A 25,851-nucleotide genomic window follows, 5' to 3' on the forward strand; every position below is an offset into this window, starting at 1 on the left:
ACCCTACAATGGTTTCCAAGTGTTCAAGTGAAAGGAAGAGTCACACATCTCTCACTTTAAGTCAAAAGCTAGAAATGGGGAAGCAGTTGTGGCTCAAGTGTTTGGGTTCCTGTCTACCATATGGGAGGTCCTGGGTTTGATTCCTGGGGCCTCCTGATGATTCTAGTGAAGGCAAGCTGGCCAGACTGCAGAGAGCTGATGGCCTGCACCATGGAGAGCTGGTGCAACAAGATGACATAACATAGGGAGATGCAGAGGAGAGACACTGAAAGATGAAGAAGACCAGGGAGTTGAGGTGACTTAAGTGGCTAAGTGCCTCTTTCCCACATTGGAGTTCCCAGGATTAGTTCCCATTGCCTCCTAAAGAGAAGATGAGAAGAGAAGACAAGCAGACACAGAGGAACGCACAGTGAATGGACACAGAGAGCAGACAGTGAGTACAGGTGGCAAGGAGAGGAGAATAAATAAAATAAAATAAATCTAAAAGAAAAAAAAGAAATGATTAAGCTTAGTGAGGAAGGCATATAGAAAGCTGAGAGAGGCTGAAAGCTAGGCCTCTTTCACCAAAGAGTTAGCCAAGTTGTGAATGCAAAGGGAAAGTTCTTCAAGGAAATGAAAAAATGAATAAGAAAGTGAAACAGCCTTATTGCTGATATGGAGAATGTTATAGTGCTGTGGATAGAAGTTCAAACCAACCACAACATTCCTTTAAGCCGAAGTCTAATCCAGAAGAAGGCCTTAACTTTCTTCAATTCTATGAAGTTTGAGAGAGGTGAGGAAACTGCAGAGAAAAGTTTGAAGCTAGAAGAAGTTGGCTCATGGAGTTCAACAAAAGAAGCCAGAAGTTAAAAGTGCAAGGTGAATCAGCAAGTACTGATGTAGAAGCTGCAACTTATCCAGAAGATCTAGCTGAGATAATCGATGAAGGTGACTACACTAAACAACAGATTTTCAGTGTAGATAAAACAGGTTTGCATTGGAAGAAGATTCCATCTAGGACTTTCATAACTGGAGAGGATAAGTCAAAGCCTAGCTTCAAAGCTTCAAAGGATAGGTTGACTCATTTATTAGGGGCTAACACAGCTAGTGACTTTACATTGAATCCAGTGCTTACTTACCATTTTGGAAATCCTATGGCCCTTAAGAATCATGCTGAATCTACTCTATCTGTGTTCTATAAAAAGAACAGTAAAACTTGGATGACAGCACATCTGTTTAAAAGATGGTTTACTGAGTAATATTTTAAGTACACTGTTGAGACCTATTGCTCAAAAAAGTTGCCTTTCAAAATCTCACTGCTCATTGACAAGGTACTTGGTCACCCAAGAGCTCCAATGAAGGTGTACAATGAGATAAATGCCACTTTCATGTCTGCTAGCACAACATCCATTCTCCAGCCCATGGATCAAGCAGTAATTTTGATTTTCAAGTCTTATTATTTAGGAAATACATTTCATAAGGCTGTAGCTACCTCAGACAGCAATTCCTCTGATTGATCTGGGTTAAATAAATTCTTCTGGAAAGGACTCACCATACTAGATGTCATTAAGAATATTTGTGATTCATGGGATGAGGTCAAGATATCAACATTAACAGATGTTTGGAAGAAGTTGATTCCAATCATAATGGATGACTTTGTGGGGGTCAAGTAATCAGGGGAGGAATTAACTGCAGATCTCGTGGAACTAGTAAGAAAACTAGAATTAGAAGTGGAACTTGAAGATGTGACTGGATTGCTGCAAGATGTGAATGGACGAGGAGTTGCTTTTTATTGATGAGCAAAGAAAGTGGTTTCTTGAGATGGAAACTACTCCTGGTGAAGATGCTAGGAACATTCTTGACTTAGAATACTACATAAACTTAGTTAGTAAAGCAGTGACAAGATTTCAGAGGATGGACTCCAAATTTTGAAAAAAATTCTACTGTGGGCAAAATGCTATCTAATAGCATCACATGCTACAGAGAAATCTTTTGTAAAAGGAAGAGTCAATGCAAAAAAACTTTATTGCTGTCTTATTTTAATAAATTACTGCAGTCACCCTAACACTGCAGCAACCATCATCTTAATCAGCCAGCAGCCATCAACATTGAGGCAAGACCCTGCACCTGCAAAAAGATTATGACTCCCTGAAGGCCCTGGTGATTGTTACCATTTTTAGCAATAAATTACTTTTAAATTAATGTATGTAGATTGTTTTCCTAGGACAATATTATTATATATTTAATAGACTAATAAATAGTGTAAACATAACTTTTATTTGAACTGGGAAACAAAAAAAATGTGTGTGACTTGCTTTATTGCTGTGGTTTGGATCCAAACCCACGCTATAACCATGCCTGTAGTCTATTTATGTCTGTGGGGTTCTGGTGGGAGCTGAAATAAATTTGGAATAGAGAGATGAATCAAGATTGGTCTGGAAAGAATCTTGACTTGCTTCTGCACAGATGAGACACTGTCGGGTTCAAAATGGTTCTATTCTTTTGGTGCATCCAAGGAGGTTCCTAGTTGTTCCATCAAGAGCTCATGAGGGAATGGACTTGGCCCAGTGGTTAGGGCATCTGTCTACCACATGGGAGGTCTGCGGTTCAAACCTCAGGCTTCCTTGACCTGTGTGGAGCTGACCCATGCACAGCCCTGATGCATGCAAGGAGTGCCATGCCACGCAGAGGTGTCCCCCACGTAGGGGAGCCCCACGCGCAAGGATTGCGCCCCATAAGGAGAGCCACCCAGTGTGAAAGAAAGTGCAGCCTGCCCAAGAATGGTGCCGCACACATGGAGAGCTGACACAATAAGATGACGTAACAAAAAGAAACACAGATTCCCGGTGCCGCTGATAAGGATAGAAGGGGTCACAGAAGAACACACAGTGAATGGACACAGAGAGCAGACAATTGGAGGGAGTAAGGGGAGAGAAATTTAAAAAAAAAAATCTTAAAAAACAAAAAAAAACTCTTGAAACATGATTATTTGAGGACAGAACTTCTCTTTCCAGGCAGTCATGTCTATCTTTTTAGGGGGAAAGAGGGAGCCACAACAGAGTTATTCCAACTTTCCTGCAATATAGTACCCACCAGCTGGGTCCTCCCTTCTCCTTGCTCTCTTCCCAATTCTCTCCAGGAGAGAGAGTATATGCAACAAACAGATAAAAATTTTCTGAACATAAGTGTGGACACAAAAATGATTGGTATTTATTTTTTGAAACTTCAATGATGTTTTATTACCAAACTCACACAGGGTTGGCTCTTTAACCCAGTTAACAGCAAAACAATATCCCTAAGGAGATCAAGGATGGAGGTGCAGACCTTTATATGTTTACTTACAAAGAACCTTTTATACACCAGACTGGGAAGGATGAGCTGTCGGCATAATGTGGGTGCCACTTCTTATCCATAGCACAGACCTTTTTGTGAGCCTAAGGGTCCCAGAGTAAGAAGATAAGGCCATTCAAGTTCTAATTTAGCCAGGACATCCCTGTATCTGTAAATCTCTACCAACCTCTTTCCTTATGAGAATTGGCTTGATGTGCCCCAACAGCGAGGACAGCATTGGGTAGGAAAATAACTTGTTTGGCTCACCCAGATAAATCTCCATGACCATGAGGGACAAAACCATCTATGTCTGTAGACAGCTCTTTATAAAGGTCTTCCAAACAGGGTGGATGTGGAACAGGTCTTTGATCACCAAAGCAAAGCCCGTGAGCTTGATTGGGTCCATGACATGGATCCCTTCCCAGGGTGACAACCTTCACATCTCTTATGGCACACATCTGGGTTCATGTGAAGACTTGGTATGGCAGTGGATCCACAGTGTAATATTTTCTTTTTTCTGCAACAAATCCCATTAGCTTTATGAAATATGGTTACCCGGACTCTTTGCTGATTTGTCTCTTCCAAATTGCAAGTTGCAGCAGGGCTGTGTTCCTGTGGATCATGTTCAACTGCTCTGGGCTCAGCATGGAGAAGACAGCATCCCGGGGTCCTCTTGCCTGGCCAGGGCCTTCTTGGTAGTCCTGGTCACGGCATTCCCACTCTCTCAGCCACCCCTGCCACCACACCAGTCCCGGGGTGCTGCCTGGATGCCTCAGGGAGAAGGAGTGAAGGAGTAAAGGGTTGTCTGGCCGGTCATCCCTGATTTGAGAAAGGAATGAGCATGAGTCACCTGGGGACTGCAAGGGTCAGCAATTGACCAACAAGACTTTTTACTTTTTTAAAACTTTCTTCCAATTTGACCAAGATTATTCATTTAACAAGCACCTGCTGAAGAGAATTCCTTATCCAAGGAATAAGCCAGTCACAAAGGAAGTTGAAGTTAAAGCATTGGTTATCTAAAGTTGCAAGGAGAGATTAAAAATGCCCATTCAACTAATATTTATTGTGCTTCTACTCTGCATAAAGTACCATTGTAGGATATGAGGTTGAGTTGAATGTAGTTCCTGCCTTAAGGGCTGGTAAAGGAGGTAGAAGATTTACAATCTTAAATTACCTGGAGAGCTGTAAGGGACTGATGCCATCAGCAAATAAGGTAGTGTAGGAAAGACGTTTTCTTTTTCTTTTTTTTTTTAACATCCATCCATCCATCCATCCATCCATCCATCCATCCATCCATCCATCCCTCCCTCCCTCCCTCCCTCTCCCCTTCCCCCCCGACCCCAGTTGTGTGTTTTCTGTGTCTATCTGCTGTGTGGTCTTTTTTGTCTGCTTCTGTTGTCAGCAGCACAGAAATCTGTGTTTCTTTTTGTTGTGTCATCTTGTTGTGTCAGCTCTCCGTGTGTGTGGCACCATTCCTGGGAAGGCTGCACTTTCTGTCACACTGGGCGGCTCTCCTTATGGGGCGCACTCCTCGCGCGCGTCAGCACTGCGCATGGGCCAGCTCCACAGGGGTCAAGGAGGCCCGGGGTTTGAACTGTGGACCTCCCATATGGTAGACGGACGCCCTAACCACTGGGCCAAGTCCACCACCGGAAAGATGTTTTCTGATTGAGGGCATTGCAGGGCTGCTTTGTGGAAGAGGAAGCATTTAAGTTGGGATGTGAAGAAAAGAGATTTTTAAAAACTCATCTGATTCATTAAGAGCGAGATAGTCACCATCTCGCCTAGGAAGTCTTCTCTGATTCCTCTGGTGCTGCCCACCCAATCTACTACGACCTGAGGCTTTGAGATTCCTCCAACTCCTCACCTTGAGGACCTATTCACACTTCTTACTGTGAATAGGGAGGGCCCTATTCTGTGACCAAGTTGGGTGTGTGTTGCGAGAGTGTGTGTGATAACTTTAATAGTGCATTGCCTGGCATATAATTGCGACATTAACAAATAAATGAATGCATGCCAGCAGAGATGGTAGGAGGACAGGGCAATCCAGATGGGAGAAATGGCATGAACAGAGACACATAGGGAGAGAGAGGAGCTAGGTGCCCAATCTGAACACCAGCTTCTTTACAATTATCACCAGAAGCCAATACCACTTAAAGATATGTGATTAAGGATGCCATTTCAGCTGCAGGTAATAGAAGCCCAACTATAGTCATTTAAACAAAAAGAGCACTTTTTTTCTTTAACAAGGAATCTAGATATAAGCAGCCAAGGACTGGGTCATCAGGGCCCAGTGTCCATTCCTCTTTTTATTTCACCATCCTTAGTAAGTAATGTTATCCCTATGGTTGCATCAACTTTGCAATTCAATGTCATACCCGCATTCTAGGCAGGACAGAGAGAGAGAGCAACAAGGAGGAAGGATACATGCTTCTGTCAGGAAAGAAAACTTTCCCAGAAATCCCCAAAAGATTTCTGCCTATGTTGTCATTGATGATAACTATACACATGGTCTTTTCTAAGGTGAAAGGGAGGCTGGGAAACATTGATATTTTAGTGGAATGCTTTGCTGTTCATTAACATTACTGGGACTCTGTTGGTAAAGTATGTGTAAAATGAACGCTGGAGAGGACTAGCAGTGTCTGCTGTAAAGTGGAGAAAAGGCGGTGAAGGAATTTCATTATTGATTGCCTAATATACAGAGTCAGAGGAAATTATCACTTTCCTGCCCACCCTATTTTTGAAGGCCATTTACTAATGGTGTCTAAACCTACTGGCTTCACTTAACACAGAATCAAACCTTTCTGTAATTGTGTGGCTGTACCTCTGATACAAAAGTGATGATGGATGGATTAAAAACTTTATCTTCAGGGAATACTTTGAGGGTTGGCCCACTGGGGCTTCTTTTTTTCTCAACATCATGCATAATGGCATAGAGTCTTTGAGTTCCTTTTAAGGAGGTTACTTCTAAGCTCCCACATTCCTGACTAAGAAACCATGTACAAACTGGAGCAAAGGTCATAATTCCATGAATACTGTGTTTCTGCAATCCACAGCATGGGTCACTATGCAACCATGGACATTTTTTGACCACTACTAGGCTTCCAGTTTATTCAAGAATCATTAGTTAAGTCATTATCCTAACTTTCCAAAAAGATTTAAAAAATAACTGGTTTTTTAAATGTGTTTTTAGCTGGAGTAAAGATGGTTTCTCTGGCTTCTTGGTGTATGTTTAGTAGTTTTTCTAAATTAAGAAAAATTTGAGACTTCTAAGCACAAAGATCCTTGTTTATTACACTACAAATTATTTCATTATTGGATTCTGGTCAAATCCTATAATAAGAGAGTCCTGACAAATGTTAACGATAATAAGTCGGCATATTTCACTTCACAATGTGGATTTTTGCCCTTGGTTTCAACCATTCTTTAATTATATTTCCTGTGATTCTGTGCAATATTTGCAGCCCTTTGAATGCTCTTAAGGCAGAAATTTATTTGCATCTAGAATAGAGTAAAAGAAGTGTGCATTTTCATTTTCTTACAAGTGACACACTTCTTAAGATTGCTGCAGCATCACGAAAGCTCATCAAAGTGATTGTAAAACAAAGTGAAATAATGTTTTATACAGCATTCATGAAAATATTTAGCAATAATGCCATGCATAATTGCTCCCTTATTATATTTACTTAATATATGCTGTATGTTTTCTTATATGATACTGTTTAATATGTATTTTGGAATGAAAGAAATACTGGTTGCACTACTTCCCCAAATTGGAGCCTAAAGATTGGAAGCTGTATATCTATAACTGTCTGAGTAGTATATGAATTCAAATCCCATCTCTAATACATAAACTGTGTGGCCTCGGGCAAGTTTCTTAACCTCTCTGTGCCTCAGTTTTGTTGTTAAATGAGGGGGAGGGATGGATTAAAAAGTACTGATGTCATATGTTTTTATGAAGATAAATCTTAGAGCAGCACCTGGCATATTACAAATGCCATATAAATTTTTGCCATATAAATTTAGTCATTATTATTAAAAAGAGGCAAAAGGAGAAAGGAATACAGTTGCTTAAAAGAAATAATTGGCTCCCCTAAGTCCTAGCTATTAATTTACTAAAAACTATCTCCTCATACACCCTCAGACAAACATGCCATAAGGTTCCAATTTCTTCCTCAGGACTTTCCCATGCAGTTCTCTGAAGGTGAACTTGGGAAAATATACAGGGAAAAAGAGAAATTAACATGTTAGTCAAAATCCAACATTGAAGGAGCCCAAAATCTGATTCTTGCCTTTAAAGTTTAAGAAATAAGATTTAGACATCTGAATAATTTAGGAGTGTTTTCAGTTATTAATATCAGAATGCACACCTAACAATGGCTTAGGCAATACTGATCCTTTGTTTCCTTATATAATAAAAGTGTGGAGGTAGATGTCTCCCAATTAAGTGCAGAGGAATAACCAGATAATCAAGGTACCAGATGTTCTCTCTTTCTGCTCTGCTCTTCTTGGCATGCTGGCTTTGATTTGTTGCATTATGGTGACAATATGGCTCCTGCAGCTCTAAACATCATATTCTAAGCAGTAGTAAAGAGGACAAGTGGGGAGAAAAAAATGAGTTTCTTTCCTATTTGGAAGGAAAGAGTCCCCTGGAAACTTCTCAGTAAACATTGCTTTAAGTTTAATTTGCATAAAAAGAGAGACATGATGTGATAGTTTGAGTCTTGTGAAAATTATGCTCTTAAATAGGTCCAATCATGTGGGTGTGGGACCCTTTGATTGGATTGTGTTCAGTTGAAAGTCCCTTGATTGGATTGCTTCAGTGGGATGTAGCCTAGGGTTGGTCTTGTTCCTCTTACTGGAATCCTTTATAGACAGAAGAGAGGAGACCAGAGTCACAGAAATACCTACAAGTTGAGAAGGAAGGCCCTGGGATTCAGAAGCTGAAATCATCCAGAACACAGAAGCAGAGAGGAACCACTGAAGCCAGAATCTGAAACACTGAGGCCCAGATGAAAGGGGACTAGATGAGCAGATGCTACAGCCCAGGGAGAAAGCATCTCCTGATGATCTTGAACTGGACACTTTTGTGGCCTTGGGACTGTAACTTATAAGTTTATAAATCCCATTTTAGAAGCCAACCCATTTGGGTATATTATTGCCTTGGCAAACTTTAGCAAACTGGAACACATGGTAGACATTGCTAGATTCATGGGATGTGGGAAAAGTATATGGCACAGTGGAGTATGACCAGCACAATTAGTTTAGTCATGAGACATCATGGACAGAAATATCATCACCACAACACTGCACGTTGAGAATTATTACAGAGAAATCCCATTTAATACACAGGGAGATATCATTTAATATGGAAAGACTAACTAAATCTGGACTACATGGGATCTGCACAGCAAAGGGCCACAGGAATATTTTCCCTGAAATCATACACTGACAATCACCATTTGCTTCAAAAGTTATTAAGAGTCTTTGGCATAATTTCTGTGGACCACTGTTCAATTGTTGGCCTACTCTAAGGCTGCAGAGATATTTACTTATTTTTTTTAATGTTATTTTGCAAGAAGTTTTAAATTACAGAAAACTTACATAAAAAATGTAGGGGTGTATTAGTCAAAGGAGTGCTGATGCAAAATATCAGAAATCTGTTGGCTTTTATAAAAGGTATTTATTTGGGATAGAGCTTACAAGGCCATAAAGAGTAAGCTACCTCCCTCACCAAAGTCTGTTGCCATGTGTTGGAGCAAGATGGCTGCCGGTCTCTGCAAGTGTTCAGACTCCTCTTTCTCCTAAGGCTCCATGGTCCAGCTTCTTCTGAACTCAGCTGTCAGCTAGCATAAGGCTCATTTCTCTCCCCAGGGCTCATATCTTTCTGGGCTTTCTCAGAAAGATATGTGGGCTCTGGTCTCTTCAGCTGCAAACTATCAGGTAAATGACTCTGCTCTCTCCCTGGCATTCCAGCATCTAAAACTAAACTCTCTGTGTTCTCTTTCTCCATGTATTTACTTCCCTGTCTTTGATGGAGCATCAAAGGGGGGGAGGCAGGGACTCAAACTGAGTTGCCCTAATGACATGATCAAATAAAAACCCCAATCTTGATTTAATAAAGTAAAAGTGAAACCTCTGAATTTAGCACAATAGAATATGCTCAGAGACCAATTTACCAACACATTTCAATATCCATCTTTGTAATTCATAAACAATACCAGACTGCCACAAGGGGATTCCTGTATACTCTACCTCCTTGCCCTCTCACAGTTTTCCTTATTACTTTAGTGTAGTACATTTGTTATAATTTTTGAACAAATATTGAAGCATTGCTACTAACGATGGTCTATAGTTTACATTATGGTTTACACTTTGCACTGTACAATTTAATAAGTTTTGCAAAAATGTATATTGCCTACGTCCACCATTACAATATCATACAGAACAATTCCAATGCCTTAAAAATGCCTTATATTCCACCTCTTCTTTCACCCCCTGACCTCAGAACCCCTTCCATCTGCCCCATAAGATCTAAACCTCCTCTCATCACCATCCCAAAATCTTCAAGATTGAGGAGTGAACCAACATGAGGGAGGAATGCAACCATGAACCAAAGTAGACTTATTATTGTAGTAATGGAAGAATTGTAACACTGACATAAAGATAATGCAGTGATATTTAAATTGAACTTCATAAGTTAAAGGACTCCCACCAATCCCTGATTCCCGGTTAAAGTCTATCATTTTTTACCTCCACTAGATTTTTTGAAAACAGTCAGTTACCATAAAATCTGCATTTTAACATCTGTTGTGAAACTCTGCCCTGGTGTTTTGCAGCATCTCCAACACTATCAATTTGCCTGCTATTTACCAGCCATTAAGAATTTTAAACTGCTTAACAAAACATGAAATAATGCCAGAAAGAAAAATCATAACAGAGTAAGCAAATAAATTGGCTGGGAGCATAAGATATTGCTTACACTGTGCGCTGGTTGATGGCTCAGGAGAAAAATACATATTAATTTTACTGCTATGTGGAGTAATAAATACATTCTTCTCTAAAATATATATAAAAAAACTATTTTGGAGACAAATAGCCAATTACAAACCAGCACTTTATAGGACAAAACTAAAAGTAATATTGTGTCTAAAGGTCAGAGAGTTTGGTAATTGGGTCAAGGCCACTTTCCTAGCAATCAGTAGAGGCAGAAAACCCAAATCAGCCTTTGTTCTGCAATAGATGTGCTTTTCACTACACCACACTATCTCAAGGCCCTAACACTTGGCACTTGCAATTGTAGTCACTATTGATTATTTAAATACTGCTTCCTCCCTTTGGAATTGATTTTGGAACTCTCGAAACTCTGTCTTTATGGTAACTAAAAGATGTATTCTTTAACACCTGAGGATTGTACTTGTTAAAATAGTATGTTAATATACATGACTATCACACTGTGTGGTGGTTTGGAGTTGTACGTACCCCAGAAAAACATATTCTTATCCTTAATCCATTCCTGTGTATGTGAACCCACTGTAAATAGAACCTTTTGATAAGGCAGCTTCAGTTAAGATATGGCCCACCTCAATCACATGGGTCTTAATCCTTTTACTGGAGTCCCTTATAAGCAGAATGAAACTCAGACAGATAAAGAGAGAAAGCCATAGAAGGAGCAGCCAAAAGCTGAACATCAATGAAATCTGAAAAGAAGGGAGAGATCAGGAGATGTTGTCACGTGTCTTGCCATGTGGCAAGTTAAGGACAAGGGAGTGCCAGCAGCCATTCCCAAAACTCCTGTCTTCCAGGAGAAAGCATAGCCTTGATGATACCTTGATTTGGACTTCTGGTCTCAAAACTGTGACCTAATAAATTCCCATTGTTTAACCTTGAGAAGCCAAAGAAATGAAAACACTGTGGATATATTTTATTGCTATAGAATTAATTAAAGAGGTTGTCCAACTTAGTCCTGGAAGTAGGACGTGGCCTAGATTAAAAGACTACCTATTGTATTTTTGGCTACTTGAAGCCAAACTGTTAGTTATGTCTTTCAGTTGCAACAGGTACATTGAACGAGCATAACCTGGAGGATGTAATCATAAAGCCATTAATTGATCTTCAATTGTCCCTTAAATTTATTCATTGGAGCTATGCCTTTCCCGTCTCTGAGTGAAATTTTGGCTCTGCCAAAATATATCTGGCCACTATAAGTGGTAATAAAGCCCAGAAATGAAAATGCTTAATTACATTTATCAGTACAAATTCCAAACTTGGTTTAAAATCAAGGGGTATCCCCTTTCTAGCTAGAGTTTGTTGCAAGCAGGAAGTCTGAAGTTAGGAAGAAGTAAATGGTTGGCTTCTGTTACCTTTTTCCATCTACCCTTCCATTGCTCAGCTATCTCATAGAGATTTTTTTTACTCTTTTTAAAAAATTTAATAGCCTTTTTTAAAAAAGATCTATAGATCACAAAAAATATTACATTAAAAAATATAAGCTGTTCCTATATACTCCACACACCATCCCACCCCACTCCTCCCACGGGACCTGATACACAGGGAAAGAAGAGAAGTAAAAGATGAAGAAAAGTTTTTATGTGACTAACACTCTCAAAGGTGGGCCTTGAGGTTTCTAGAGTCAGCAAATATTTTATTTTTTTCAAAGCTTAAAAAATAACAGCTTTATTGATATATAATTCAATTACCATAGAATTCACTCTTTTAAAATGTACAATTCAATATTTTTAGTATGTTCACAGAGTTTGCGGAAGCATCATTACTATCTAATTCCAGAATATTTTATTCACCCCCAGGAGAGATTTGTACCAAATAGTAGCCATTAAGTCACGGGAGAACTTCATTCTTTTAATCTTCTTGCAAGTTATTCACTCCAGACTGAAATCTTCCAGTTGTCATGTCCTGTCTAAAAGCCTGGTTCTCCTACCACAGAATAGATTCACAGAATAGAAGAATCTCGTTGTTGCCCCATCTGGTTCTTTTCTTTCAAACTCTGATTGTTAAGGTTTCCTCTAGAGTTTTAAACCGTGTGTTTAATATGTTTCTATTGTCTTTCTAATTTATCTTTAATTTGATTTGATTTTTAAAAATTTGTTTTCTTTTTGAAGAGGTAGACATCAATATGTTCATTAGTTCATGTCCTCTCTGGTCTGCTGGATTTTTCTATGTCTCTGCTTTTGAGAATTTTTTGCATATTTGCCATTAAGTTCATGCTGTGCTTCAAACTCTGAATGTTTTGAGTAAAAACTTTTATCTTTGCCTGCCACAGCATCTTGCAGGTTTATAATGGTCTCTGGGTGGTTGTAAACCAAATGTTAGTACACATTAATTTAAAGTTATCCTTAAGTCCTCTGAGTCATGGTTCTTGGTCTTCTTCTGTTCCTTGAAACTGAAATCCAGTGGGTATTTAATGATCATGCAGTAATTGCAAGCAATAAAATCATTCACAGGAAATAAGCAGAAATGAACAGAAAGTGAGGTATTTTCTGTGCAATGGACTCATCAGTTAATTCAAAGCTTCTAGGAAGGGATCCCATTCTCATTCCTCTGCCAAGGAGCTCCTGAGAGGCTTCTCAGAAGCATTCAACCTCATAGGAGCCTGACACAGGCGATGTTTCCTTGTCTCCTTGTCCACACAGCCTTGTTCTTCTTTCTTTTTTCACTCCTGTACTTCTCCATCTCCAACTCCTCTTCTTCCCCTGGATCCTAGTTTCTTTTCCTTTTTCTGTCTCTGGGTATGTCATGATCAATTTCTTCTGGTCATTATCAATTTTTATCATCAAACAGGCTTGAATTACATTTTCAGCTGCTCACTTATCTTCTTTACTTTGAAGCTTTCAGCAACCCTACCCTGCCATGCTCCATGACAAAGGGGTACACATTTCAATCATGAACTCATTGTTATATTTTTAATTCAAATTGAATTATGCATGCTTTCCCTTACCTAACACTTTTGATTTTATAGTTGTGTCTCTTTTCTCTCACATTTAAATCTTAGTTTCTAATTATATTAACATGTATTATTATTTACTATTATCCTACAGTATATAAAAATTATATAAAATTGTGATGTAATAGTCATACTAAAACAAGACTATTGAGTGAAGTTTAAGATTTATTTGTAGTTCTTTTTGTCCTTACTTCGTATCTCCTTGAAATGTAAAGGCAGCTTTTTTTCTCTCAAAATGACATGCAATAATTATTTTCTCTTTGTGGTTGTGAGTTAGGCTACATGTCAACTCTGCCAGGTAATGGTACCCAGTTGTGTGCTCAAGCAGACATGAAGCAGACATGATTCATGAACTTTAATCAGTGAGTTGATTACATAGATGGTTGATTACATCTACAATCACTGGAGGAGATTGCCTTCAGCAATGAGTGACAAGTCATCCAATCATTTGTGGGCCTTAAGAGGGGAAGTGATTTCAGCATTCAGAGAGAGAATTGCCATCTCTACTTCAGACAGACAGCATCTCCTGGGAACTCATCAAGGACCTTCATCGGAGACCTTGGTTTGCAGCCTGCCCTGTTCAGTTTGGACTTGTTCATCCCATGGTTGCATGAAATAATTTTATAAAATCTCATCCTATTTACAGATATCTCTTATTGGTTCTGTTTCCCTAGAAAACCTTGACTAATACAGTAATTATTTGACCAATTTGACATAGTTAGTTTCATTCATTTTATTTTCTTTTAAAGATTTATTATATATTTTTTATGTATCTCTTCCACTCCCTCATTGTTTGTGCTTGCTGTGTCTGTTCTTTTATTTCTTTAGGAGGCACTGGGAACCGAACCCAGGACCTCTGATGTGGGAATGAGGTGCCTAATTGCTTAAGCCACCTTCTTTTGTCTGCTTTTTTGTGTCTTTCATTATCCCTCTCCTTTTGTGTCTCTTGTGTCATCTTGTCTCATCAGCTCACCACACCTGCCCATTGCACGAACTTGCCATCTTGATCGTCCTCTTTAGGAAGCACAGGGAGGCTGTGCTCCATGCTTTGTTGTGTTTCTCATTATGTTTTTCTTCTTGTGTCTCTTGTTGCATCTTGTTGTGTCAGCTTGCTGTGCCTACCTGTTGCACCAGCTCGCTGTCTTCTTTAGGAGACACCAGGAACCAAACATGAACCTCCCATGTGGTAGGCAGGAGCCCAATTGCTTGATCCACATTCACATCCCCTACTTTGTTTTCAGTAAGGGTTTTTTTAAAAAAAAAGATTTATTTATTTATTTATTTCCCTCCTCTTCCCCCGCTCCTCCCAGTTGTCTGCTCTCTGTTTCCATTTGCTGCATGTTCTTCTTTTGTCCGTTTCCGTTGTTGTCAGTGGCATGGGAATCTGTGTCTCTTTTTGTTGCGTCATCTTGCTGTGTCAGATCTCTCTGTGTGTGGTGCCATTCCTGGGCAGGCTGCACTTTCTTTTGTGCTGGGTGGCTCTCCTTACAGGGTGCACTCCTTGTGCGTGGGGCTCCCCTACAGAGGGGACACCCCTGCGTGGCAGGGCACTCCTTGCGCGCATCAGCACTGCGCATGGGCCAGCTCTACACAGGTCAAGGAGGCCCGGGGTTTGAACCGCAGACCTCCCATGTGGTAGATGGATGCCCTAACCACTGGGCCAAGTCCACTTCCCAGGGGTTTGTTTTTTAACTAAGGTTGGTATGGGAATATATAATTTTTTTTTACATAATACAAATTTAGAACTGTATTAAAAGATATCATTAGAGATATCATTATCATTAGGGAAATCTTGTTTCCACCCTTTCTTCCTATATGCTGCTCATCTTCATTTTATTTTGGTTCATCCTCCTAGCATTTTCTTTTATTGCTCTTCAAATAAGGTAAATAATATATATTCTTATGTCCTTTCCATTCTTACACCACAGACATTATACTACATGCACTGCACTACTTTAACAGAAATGTGAAGCTTTGCCTTTTTATTATTATTAAATTTTAGTTTGGAAAGTTTTAAAAATGTACAGAATAGGAATGGTTTCATGAACCTCAGTATACTTTTTTTTAAAAAGATTTATGCATTTATTTTTTATTTCTTTTCCCAGCCCCCCACTCCCCAAGTTGTCTGCTTTCTGTGTCAATTAACTGTGTGTTCTTCTATGTCTGCTTCTATTCTTATCAGCGGTACCAGGAATCTGTGTCACTTTCTGTTGCATCATCTTGCTGCGTCAACTCTCCATGTGTGCAGCACCACTCCCTGGGCAGACTGCACTTTTTATTTTTCCACATGGGGCAATTTTCCTTACAGGGTGCACTCCTTTTGTGTGGGGCTCCCCTACACGGGGGACACCCCTGAGTGGCATGGCACTCCTTGTGCGCATCAGCACTGTGCATGGGCCAGCTCACCACATGGGTCAGGAGGCCCTGGGTTTGAACCCTGGACCTCCCATGTGGTAGGCAGACACTCTATCAGTTGAGCCAAATCTGCTTCCCATCAGTATACTTTTCACTCAGTTTCAACCATTATCAATTAATATCCAATCCTGTTTCCTCTGTCTTCCCATCTGCTTCAGTCTCATATTCTTTCACAGTAAATTCTATACATATCATTTTACCTATAAATTTTTTAGAATGTTTCTGTAAAAGATAAGGACTCCAGGAGACAACCAGCAAGATGGCAGCAGAGTAAGGAACTTCTAGAGTCAGCTCGGACTGCAGGGCAGTTGGTAATCACCCAGAGCTATCTAAAGACCTGTATGAAGGGAAGCAGATTTGGCCCAATGGATAGGGCATCCACCTACCACATGGGAGGCCCAAGGTTCAAACCCAAGGCCTGTATTTTCCTATACAGGATCATCCTACTAGTAGGTGATCATCCTACTCTGGTGGCACAAGCTACCTCAGGAGAAATTCTGTGACTGGAAGTAGAATCTCCATTTCCCAAAAACAAGGGAGGAAACGCCAGTTTGGTCACCAATTTCAGCTGCTGATTAGTAAATTTGGCTGGCTAAAATATTACTGTAAGAACATCTAAAGTTTGAACTTGTCCAGGCTGGAAAGAGGCTCGTAGCCACCATTTTAACTCTACTCACAGCATGAGGGGAAGCTGGGCTTACTGAAAATCACAGTGATGATTGGGACTGGTTTCTTTCACCCATATCAGCCTGCAGCTCTATCCTGTGCTTCGACCCCACCACTGGCAGGGAAGAAGCTAGCAGGCCCTGCACCAGCCTTTCTGGGTAACTGCAGATACATTTGGCTGGCACAGACTGACTACTCAGACATCTACTAGGGCAACTGTTGTCATTTTGGACCCAAACAACATAGATTACTGCCCACAGTTGAATTTATTAAATCTCCTTAATAAATTCAATGTGATGGCTAAAGAGATTAATGATATTAAGAAGACATTGGATGAGTGCAAAGAATTTGAAAGCATACATAGCATATCTTATGAGAATTAAAGGTGCAACAAATGAAATTAAAAACACATTGGGGGAAGCGGATTTGGCCCAATGGATAGGGCATCTGCCTACCACATGGGACATCTGCAGTTCAAACTCCAGGCCTCCTTGACCTATGTGGAACTGGCCCATGTTCAGTGCTGATGGACACAAGGAGTGACCTGCCATGCAGGGGTGTCCCCCATGTAGGGGAGCCCCATGCACAAGGAGTGCACCCTGTAAGGAGAACTGCCCAGTGTGAAAGAAAGTGCAGCCTGCCCAAGAATGTTGCCGCACACACGGAGAGCTGACACAGCAAAATGATGCAACAAAAAGAAATACAGATTCCTGGTGCTGCTGATAAGGATCGAAGTGGTCACAGAAGAACACACAGTGAATGGACCTAGAGAGCAGACAACTGGGGGGAGGGGGCAGGGAAGGGGAGAGAAATAAATAAAATATAAATCTTTAAAACAAAAAAAAACACATTGGAATCATATAAAAGCAGATTTGAGGAGGCGGAAGAAAGGATTTGTGAGCATAAAGAAATGGTCCCTAGAAGGAAACATACAAAAGAACAGATGAAAAAAAGAATGGAAAAAATTGAACAAGTTTTCAGGGAACTTAAAGACAGCAAAAGAGGTGCAAACATACATGTCATGGGTGTCCCAGAAGGAGAAGAGAAGGGAAAAGGGGCAGAAGGAATATTTGAAGAAATAATGGTAGGAAATTTCTCAATCCTATTGAAGGACATAGATATCCATGTTCAAGAAGCACAACATGCTCCCATCAGAAAAAATCTGAATAGACCAACTCTGAGACACATACTAATCAGGATATCAAATGCCAAAGACAAAGAGAGAATTCTGAGAGCAGCAAGAGAAAAACAATGCATAACATATCTGGGATACCCAAAAAGATTAAATGCTGATTTCTCATCGGAAACCATGGATGCAAGAAGACAGTGGTATGATAAACTTAAGATACTGTAAGAGAAAAATTTCTAACCAAGAATCTTATATCAAGTGAGATTGTCTTTCAAAAATGAGGGGAAGTTTAGAATATTCACAGATAAACAGAAACTGAGAAAGTTTGTAGCCAAGAGACCAGCTTTGCAGGAAATACTAAAGGGTGTGCTACAGCCTGAAAAGAAAAGACAGGAGAGAGAGGTCTGAAAGAGAGTCTAGAAATGAAGATTATATCAATAAAAGTAACTAAAAGTGTCAAAAGAGTGGTGAAATAAAATATGACAGATAAAACCCAAATATTTAGAAATAAAATTAACCAACCATGTAAAAAAGTACTTGTACTCAGAAAACTACAACTCATTGTTAAAAGAAATTTAAAAATACCTAAATAATTGGAAGCACCTTCCCTGCTCACAGATAGCAAGACTAAATATCATTAAAGTGTCAATTCTATTCAAATTGACATATAGATTTAATGCAATCCTGAAAAAAATTCCATGAGCATTTAAAAAATAAATGGAAAACATGATTATTAAATTTATTTGGAAAGATAGGGAGTCCTGAATAGCCAGAAACATCTTTAAAAGGAAAAGCAAAGTTAAAGGACTCATTTCTGGACTTTAAGTCATATTACCTAGGTACAGTAGTCAAAACAGTGTAGTACTGGCAAACAGACGGTCACATAGACATAGACCAATGGAACTGAATTCATAGTTCAGAAACAGACCCCCACATCTATGGTCAAGTGATTTTTGAAAAGCCTGTCAAACTCACCTAGCTGGGATAGAACAGTCCATTCAGCAAATGGTGCTGAGAAAACTGTATATCCAAAGCTAAAAGAAGCTAAGAGGATCCCTATCTCACACCTCATTAAAAAAAAAAAAACCTAACTAAAAATGGATCAAAAACCTAAATATAAAAGCAGGAACCATAAAGCTTCTAGAAGAAAATGTAGGAAAAGATCTTCAAGACCTAGTGGTGGGTAGTGGATTCTTAAAGGTGATAAGAGGAGGACTAAGATGGACTATTGATGTTTAATGTATGCAGAAGTTTTAATTAATTTTACTGCAAAAGTGTGGAATGTATAGAGTGGATGGTAACACATTATAGAGAATAACAGCTAGTTTATAAATGGGAATGTGGCTGAAAAGGTAGTCTAGGGATGTAAATGCCAATTGACAGAAAGCTAGAGAATAATCTAGGGACTGAATAATACAGTAAACGCAGAGGTGGATGAGAATTGTGGTTAATGGTATAGATGCAAGAGTGTTCTTTCTTAGCTAGCGCAAACATACGTCACTACTGCAGGGTGGTGAGAATGTGGAGAAGCATGGGAAAAATACAACTGGAGAGACCTATGGATTGTGGTTAGCAGTAATAATGTAATATGCTTGCCTTTATGCCTAGAATATACTGTGTTGATAATGGGGCCATGTGGAGAATGTGTGCCAAATGTACATTATGGACATGGTAACAATCAGATGATATTATTTTGTCTGTAACAAATGTTCCACCACAGTGTGGTGTGTTGATAGATGGGTATTGTTTGGGAATTCTGCATATATGCATGATTGTTTTATAAATTTACAACTTCTGTCATAAAAATATATATATTTAAAAATAATAATAGGGTGGGTTGGGGAAAATATACACCAAATGTAAGATAAGGACTATAATTAGTAGCAAGATTTTGACAACATTCTTTCATAATTTGTAACAAAAGTCTCACAACAATGGTGTTGGTGGAGGGTTGATGTATGGGACCCGTATAATGTTATGCATGTTATTATACACTTATAGATTGTTTATGAATGTTCATATATAAATTATACAAATGAAATAATAATAATAGGGTGGGTTGGGGGAAAATACTTTGGTTGGTAGTAATATTTTGACAGTGCTCTTTAATCATTAGTTTAAAATGTTTTAGAGCAATGCAAGGTATTGGTGGTAGGCTGAGTTATGAGAGTCCTGTATGATGTTATGTATATTTGTTTTGTAAGTTCATAACTCTTATTATAACTTATTGTTTATGTATGTTTATGTGTGAGTGATATACTTTAATACATTTAAAAATTTTTTTAAAAGTACAGTATGTGGAGCAGATGTGGCTCAAGCAATTGGGCACGAGCCTCCCACATGGGAGGTCCAAGGTTCAGTTTCTGATGCCTCCTAAAGAAGATGAAAAGATGCCACAAGGAGAAGATGCCACATGAGCAGACACTACAATGAGCAAGAGACTGCAATGATCAGATGCCAGAACCAGCAGATGACACAACCAGCAGGAAGCAGAAGTCTCTCAGGCAGTTGGGCACTCACCTCCCACATGGGAGGTCCCGGGTTCAGCTCCCAGTGCATCCTAAAGAAAATGAGCAGCAGACAATGGAGCCATCTTGGGGGTGGGGGATGGGAATTTTAAAAGTATTTAAAAAGGTACAGTATGCAACAAAAAAGAAATAGGAAATGATGACCCATTGAAAGGAATAGGATAAGAATCCAAAAACCATCAATGAAAAAGACCAGACATTGGACAGATCAGACTAACTTTAATTAAAGGATCCATAATATGCTAACAGAGATAAAGTAAAACACAGATAAAAAACTAAAGGAATCCAGAAAACAATGAATAAACGATATGAGAATCTCAATATTTAAGGGAGAGATATTTTTTAAAAAAGGAATCAAGCAGAAATATTGGAGTTGAAGATCAAAATAACTGAAATGAAAATTTCCAGGAGGGTTTCTATAGTAGATTGTAGCTACTGTAAAAAAAAAAATCAGAAAAATATATACAGAAAGATAAGAGAAGCAACTCAAAATGGTACACTATAAAAATCAAATAAATATGAAAGTAAATACTAATGGAAGAATTAAGGAATAAAAATGGTTTAAGACTTAGACTAAATGACAAAATAGAAAAATAAAGTCCTATATTATCAGTAGTTACTTTAAAAAATTTATTGAAGTATATCACTCACACATAAATATACATTAAACAATAAGTGTATAATAGTAGTCGTGAACTTACAAAGCAAACATATATAACATCATATGGGACTCTCATAACTCACCCTACCACCAATTACTTGCATTGTTGTTAAACCTTTTTAACTAATGATTAAAGAGCATCGTCAATATATTACTACTAAGCAAAGTATTTTTACCCCAACCAATCCTATTATTATTATCTTTATATAATTTATATATGAACATACATAAACAATTAAGTATATAGTAAAAGTTGTGAACATGCAAAGTAAACATGCATAACATCATATAGGGGTCCCATACATCAACCTTCCACCAACACCTTGCATTGTCATGAGACATTTGTTACAAATTATGAAAGAATATTGTCAAAACCTTACTACTAATCATAGTCCTTATCTTATGTTTGGTGTGTTTTTCCCCCAACCCACCCTATTATTGTTTTTTAAATATATTTTTTATGACAGAACTTGTAAACTTATAAAACAATCATGCACATGTGCAGAATTCCCAAACAACACCCCTTCATCAACACTCCACAATGTGCTCTATCATTTGCTATAGATAAAATAATATCATCTGATTGTTACCATGTCCATAGTGTACATTTGGCTCACATTTTCCATACTATCTCAGTATCAACACAGTACATCTTTTGCATAGATGCAAGAATATTATATTACTACTACTAACCACAGTCCATAGGTCATTCCAGCTATATCTTTCCCATGCTTCTCCACATTCTCACCACCCTGCAGTAGTGATATACATTTACTAACTGTGTGTTACCATCCACTCTATACATTTCCACATTTTTACAGTAAAGCTAATTAAAACTTCTCCCTGATGGTCTACTGGTTAGGATTTGGTGCACACACCACCATGGCCCGGGTTTGATTCCCAGTCAGGGAAGCCCTACTCCACAGAATGGAGGAATTGATTTTGGATTAGAGTGGACTTACCGATATTCTACTCTGAAACTACTGTGATTATTAATGGAAGTAAATGTAGCATTGATGTGGAGAATGTGGCCACAGTAGCTGCTGAGGGTAGGGAGTGGGAAGAAGAGATATGATGTGGGGGCATTTTCAGGACTTGGAGTTGTCCTTGGTGGTACTGCAGAGACAGTTACTGGACATTGTATGTCCTCCCATGGCCCACTGGGGGAGAGTATAAACTATAATATGGACCATTGACCATGTGGTGCAGCAGTGCTCAGAGATGTATTCACCAAGTACAATGAATGGCTCATGATGATGGAGGAGGTTATGGGAGGAGTGGGGTGAGAGGGGTGGGGGGTATATGCAGAACTCATATTGAAAAAAAAAAAAAGACGAAAAGCAAAACAAAGAACAACAACAAAAAAAACCTTCTACATACATTAAACATCAGTAGTCTACTCAGTCCTCCTCTTATCTCCTTTAAGAATCCACCACCTACCACCAGGCCTTGGAGATATTTTCCAATAATTTCTTCTAGAAGTTTTATGGTATTTGCTTTTATTTCTAGTTTTTTAATCCGTTTTGAGTTAATTTTTGGATAAGATGTGATATAGGGGTCCTCTTTCCTTCTTTCACCCATGGATATCTAATTATTTCAGCACCATTTGTTGAATGGATTGTTCTGCCAGAGCTGTGTGACTTTGACAGGCTAATCAAAAATCACTTGACCCTACCTGTGAGGGTCTGTTTCTGAACCATAAATTAGGTTCCATTGGTCTGTTGTGTCTGTCTTCGGGCCAGTGCCCTGCTGTTTTTACAACTATAGGTAGGTATTATGATTTAAAGTCTGGAGATGAGGGTTCACTTTTCCTTTTTATGATGTTTCTGGCTTTTCAGGACTCCTTACCCTTCCAAATAAATTTAATGATCATGTTTTCAATTTTTTCTTTAATGCTAGTGGAATTTTTATTGGGATTGCATTAAATCTGTATATCAATTTGAGTAGAATTGACATCTTACTTATATTTAGTCTTCCAATCCATGAGCATGGAATGTTCTTCTAGATATTAGGACTTTTTTGATTTGTTTTAACGTTGAGTTGCAGTTTTCTGAATACAAGTGCTTTACATCATTGGTTAAGTTTATTCCTGACTATCTGAGTTTTATCTTTCATATTTTATTTTCACCATTGTTTTGACACTTTCAGTTACTTTTATTGATATAATCTTCATTTCTAGACTCTCTTCTAAGCCCCTCTCTACTATCTTTTCTTTTCAGGATCTAGCACATCCTTTAGTATTTCCTGAAATTCTGGTCTTTTGCTTAGAAATTCTCTCAGTTTCTGTTTATCTGTGAATATTCTAATTTTGCCCTCATTTTTGAAAGACAGCCTTGTGGGATATAAGATTTTTGAATGGAAGTTTTTCTCTTGTAGTATCTTAAATATATCAGACCACTGTCTTCTTGCCTCCATGGTTTCTGGTGAGAAATCAGCATTTAATCTTATTGGATATCCCTTATATGTTATGCATTGCTTTTCTCTTGCTACTTTCAAAATTCTCTCTTTGTCTTTGGCATTTGACATTCTGATGAGTATGTGTCGTGGAGTTGGTCTATTTGGATTTTTTTAGATGGGAGTATGTTGTGCTTCTTGAACACAGATATCTATGTCCTTCAATAGTGTTGGGAAATTTTCTAACATTATTTCTTCAAATATTCTTTCTGCTCCTTTTCCCTTCTTTTCTTCTTCTGGAACATCCCTGACATGTATGTTTGCATGTCTTTTGTAGTCATTCTGCTTCCTGAGATCTTGTTAAATTTTTTCCATTCTTTTCTTCATATGTTCTTTTGTATATTCACTTTCAGAGGCCATTTCTTCAAGTTCATTAATCCTTTCTTCTGCCTCCTCAAATCTGCTATTATATGACTCCATTGTTTTTTAAATTTCATTGATTGCACCTTTCATTCCCATAAGATCTGCTATTTTTCTATGTGTGCTTTCAAATTCTTCTTTGTGCTCATCCAGTGTCTTCTTTTTTTAAAATTAAATTAAATTTAATTTTTTAAAGATTTATTTATTTCTCTCCCCTCCCCCCACCCCGGTTGTCTGTTCTCTGTGTCTATTTGCTGCATGTTCTTTTTTGTCAGCTTCTGTTGTTGTCAGTGGCATGGGAATCTGTGTCTCTTTTTAGTTGCATCATCTTACTGCATCAGATCTCCGTGTGTGCAGCACCATTCCTGGGTAGGCTGCACTTTCTTTTGCACTGGGCGGATCTCCTTATGGGGCGCACTCCTTGCACGTGGGGCTCCCCTACACGGGGGACAACTCTGTGTGGCACGGCACTCCTTGCATGCATCAGCACTGTGCATGGGCCAGCTCCACACGGGTCAAGGAGGCCCGGGGTTTGAACCACGCACCTCCCATGTAGTAGACGGACTGGGCCAAGTCCACTTCCCTATCCGGTGTCTTCTTAATATCCTTAATCTCTTTAGCCATCTCATTGAATTTATTAAGGAGATTTGTTTGAACATCTATGATTAGTTGTCTCAACTCCTTTACATCATCTGGAGGCTTATCTTGTTCCTTTAACTGGGCCATAGCTTCTTGTTTCTTGGTGTGGATTTTAATTTTTTGTTGGTGTCTTTGCACCTGACTTACTAGAGTATTTATTCTGGGTGCCGTTTTTCTCTTTAGTTTAGGGCTTCCTATCCTTTTCCCTTGCTGATTGTGCAGTAGGAGCCAAGCATGTAGTTGGTGCTGTAAGCTGTGGAGGCTCAAGCTGCCCTCATTGCACCAGGGACCAATGAAGCTTCTTCCAACTTTCTCCTTTGCCAGGGATAGGGACAGACTCACAGCTGTGTGAAATAATCCAAATGCAGGCCTAGACTGTAGTTGTCCAGAGAGACTGATGAAGCTTTACATCCCTTTCTCCCCTGCCTGCGGCAGGGATGGAGCTGCAGTTATGTGCAGCAATGTATGCAGTGCTATTCCAAGATGACTGCAGGTGCCCTGGTTTTCAGTGTACGTCAGCCAAAGTTACCTGTATACGCTGGTGCAGGGCTCCTCAGCCTCCTCCTTTTCAGAGGCAGGACTGAATCCTAGGCTGGAGCATGCAGGCTGATCTGCATGAAAGAAACTGGTTCCTGCTGACACTGAGAGTTGCAGTCAGCCCAGCTTCCCTTCAGGCTGGGGGTGGAGTCAGAATGGCTGCTACTGGCCTCTTCCTGGCTTGGGTTGGTTCTCACCCCAGTTGTTCCCAGGGTTCTATCTTAGCCAACCAAGTCTACCAATCAGCAGCCAGTTATCTCCTTCTTCCCTGTTTCTGGGATATGGAGCTTCCAATTCCAGCCACAGAATAGCTCCTGGGGTGGCTCCTGCCACCAGAGTAGGATAGTCACCAGCCTCCGTGACTTGGCCAGTAATTTCCTGGAGAGGGTGGCACAGGTCCATGCAGCTTCCTCCCTGCTGGAGGTGGTGCTGGGCCCTAGGCTAGAGCTGCAATATGATCTGGATGGAAAGAAGCTGGTCCTCACCAGCACTGGGATTTTCAGTCCGCCCCACTTCCCCTTGTGCCAGGCACGGAGTTAAAATGGTGGTTCCCAGGCTCTTTCTGACTTTGACAGGCTCAAACGTTAGCTGTTTTCAGGATTATACTGTAGCCCACTGAATTTACTCCTCAGTAGCTGAAATTGGTGTCCAACTGTCTCTTCCTCCCCCGTTTTTGGGGAAGTGGAGATTGCAATTCCAGCCACGGAACAGCTCCTGAGGTGGCTTGTGCCTCCAGTGGAGGATGGGCACTGGCCTCCAAGGTGTAGAATGCCCTATTGACGAGTATTCTCTGCAGATGGGCTGTCTCCTCCTTCTATTCCTTCAGGATGTTGTAGGATGCTCTTGTGGTCTCCTGGAGCCCCCAAACAGGTGCTTCAGCTAGCTCCAGAGAGCTCTGGGTGTTTGCTAACTGCCCTGTAGCAGGAGCTGACTCTAGGAGCTCCTTACTCTGCCACCATCTTGCTGGCTTTCTTCAGTAGTTACTTTTTTTAAAAACAAGTTAATTTTATTGATATATACTAATAATGCATAACTCCATCCAAAGTGTACAATCAATTGTATTTGGTATAATCACACAGTTGTGCATTTATCATGTCAATCATCTTTAGAGCACTTTCATTATTCCAGTAATAATAATAATAATAAACAAAAACCAACCAACCAAACTCACCCCATCTCAATCTCTCTATGC

The 25,851-nt window shown here is 39.5% G+C and overlaps 1 pseudogene; it reads right to left on the reverse strand.

Moving 5' to 3' along the window:
* Positions 1–3,331: 3,331 nt before the first annotated feature.
* Positions 3,332–25,851, reverse strand: part of LOC101430820 (uracil-DNA glycosylase pseudogene) — a 42,684-nt pseudogene continuing 20,164 nt past the window's right edge.

This window comes from Dasypus novemcinctus, chromosome 4, assembly GCF_030445035.2.
Source record: "Dasypus novemcinctus isolate mDasNov1 chromosome 4, mDasNov1.1.hap2, whole genome shotgun sequence".
NCBI classification, from domain to species: Eukaryota; Metazoa; Chordata; class Mammalia; order Cingulata; family Dasypodidae; genus Dasypus; species Dasypus novemcinctus.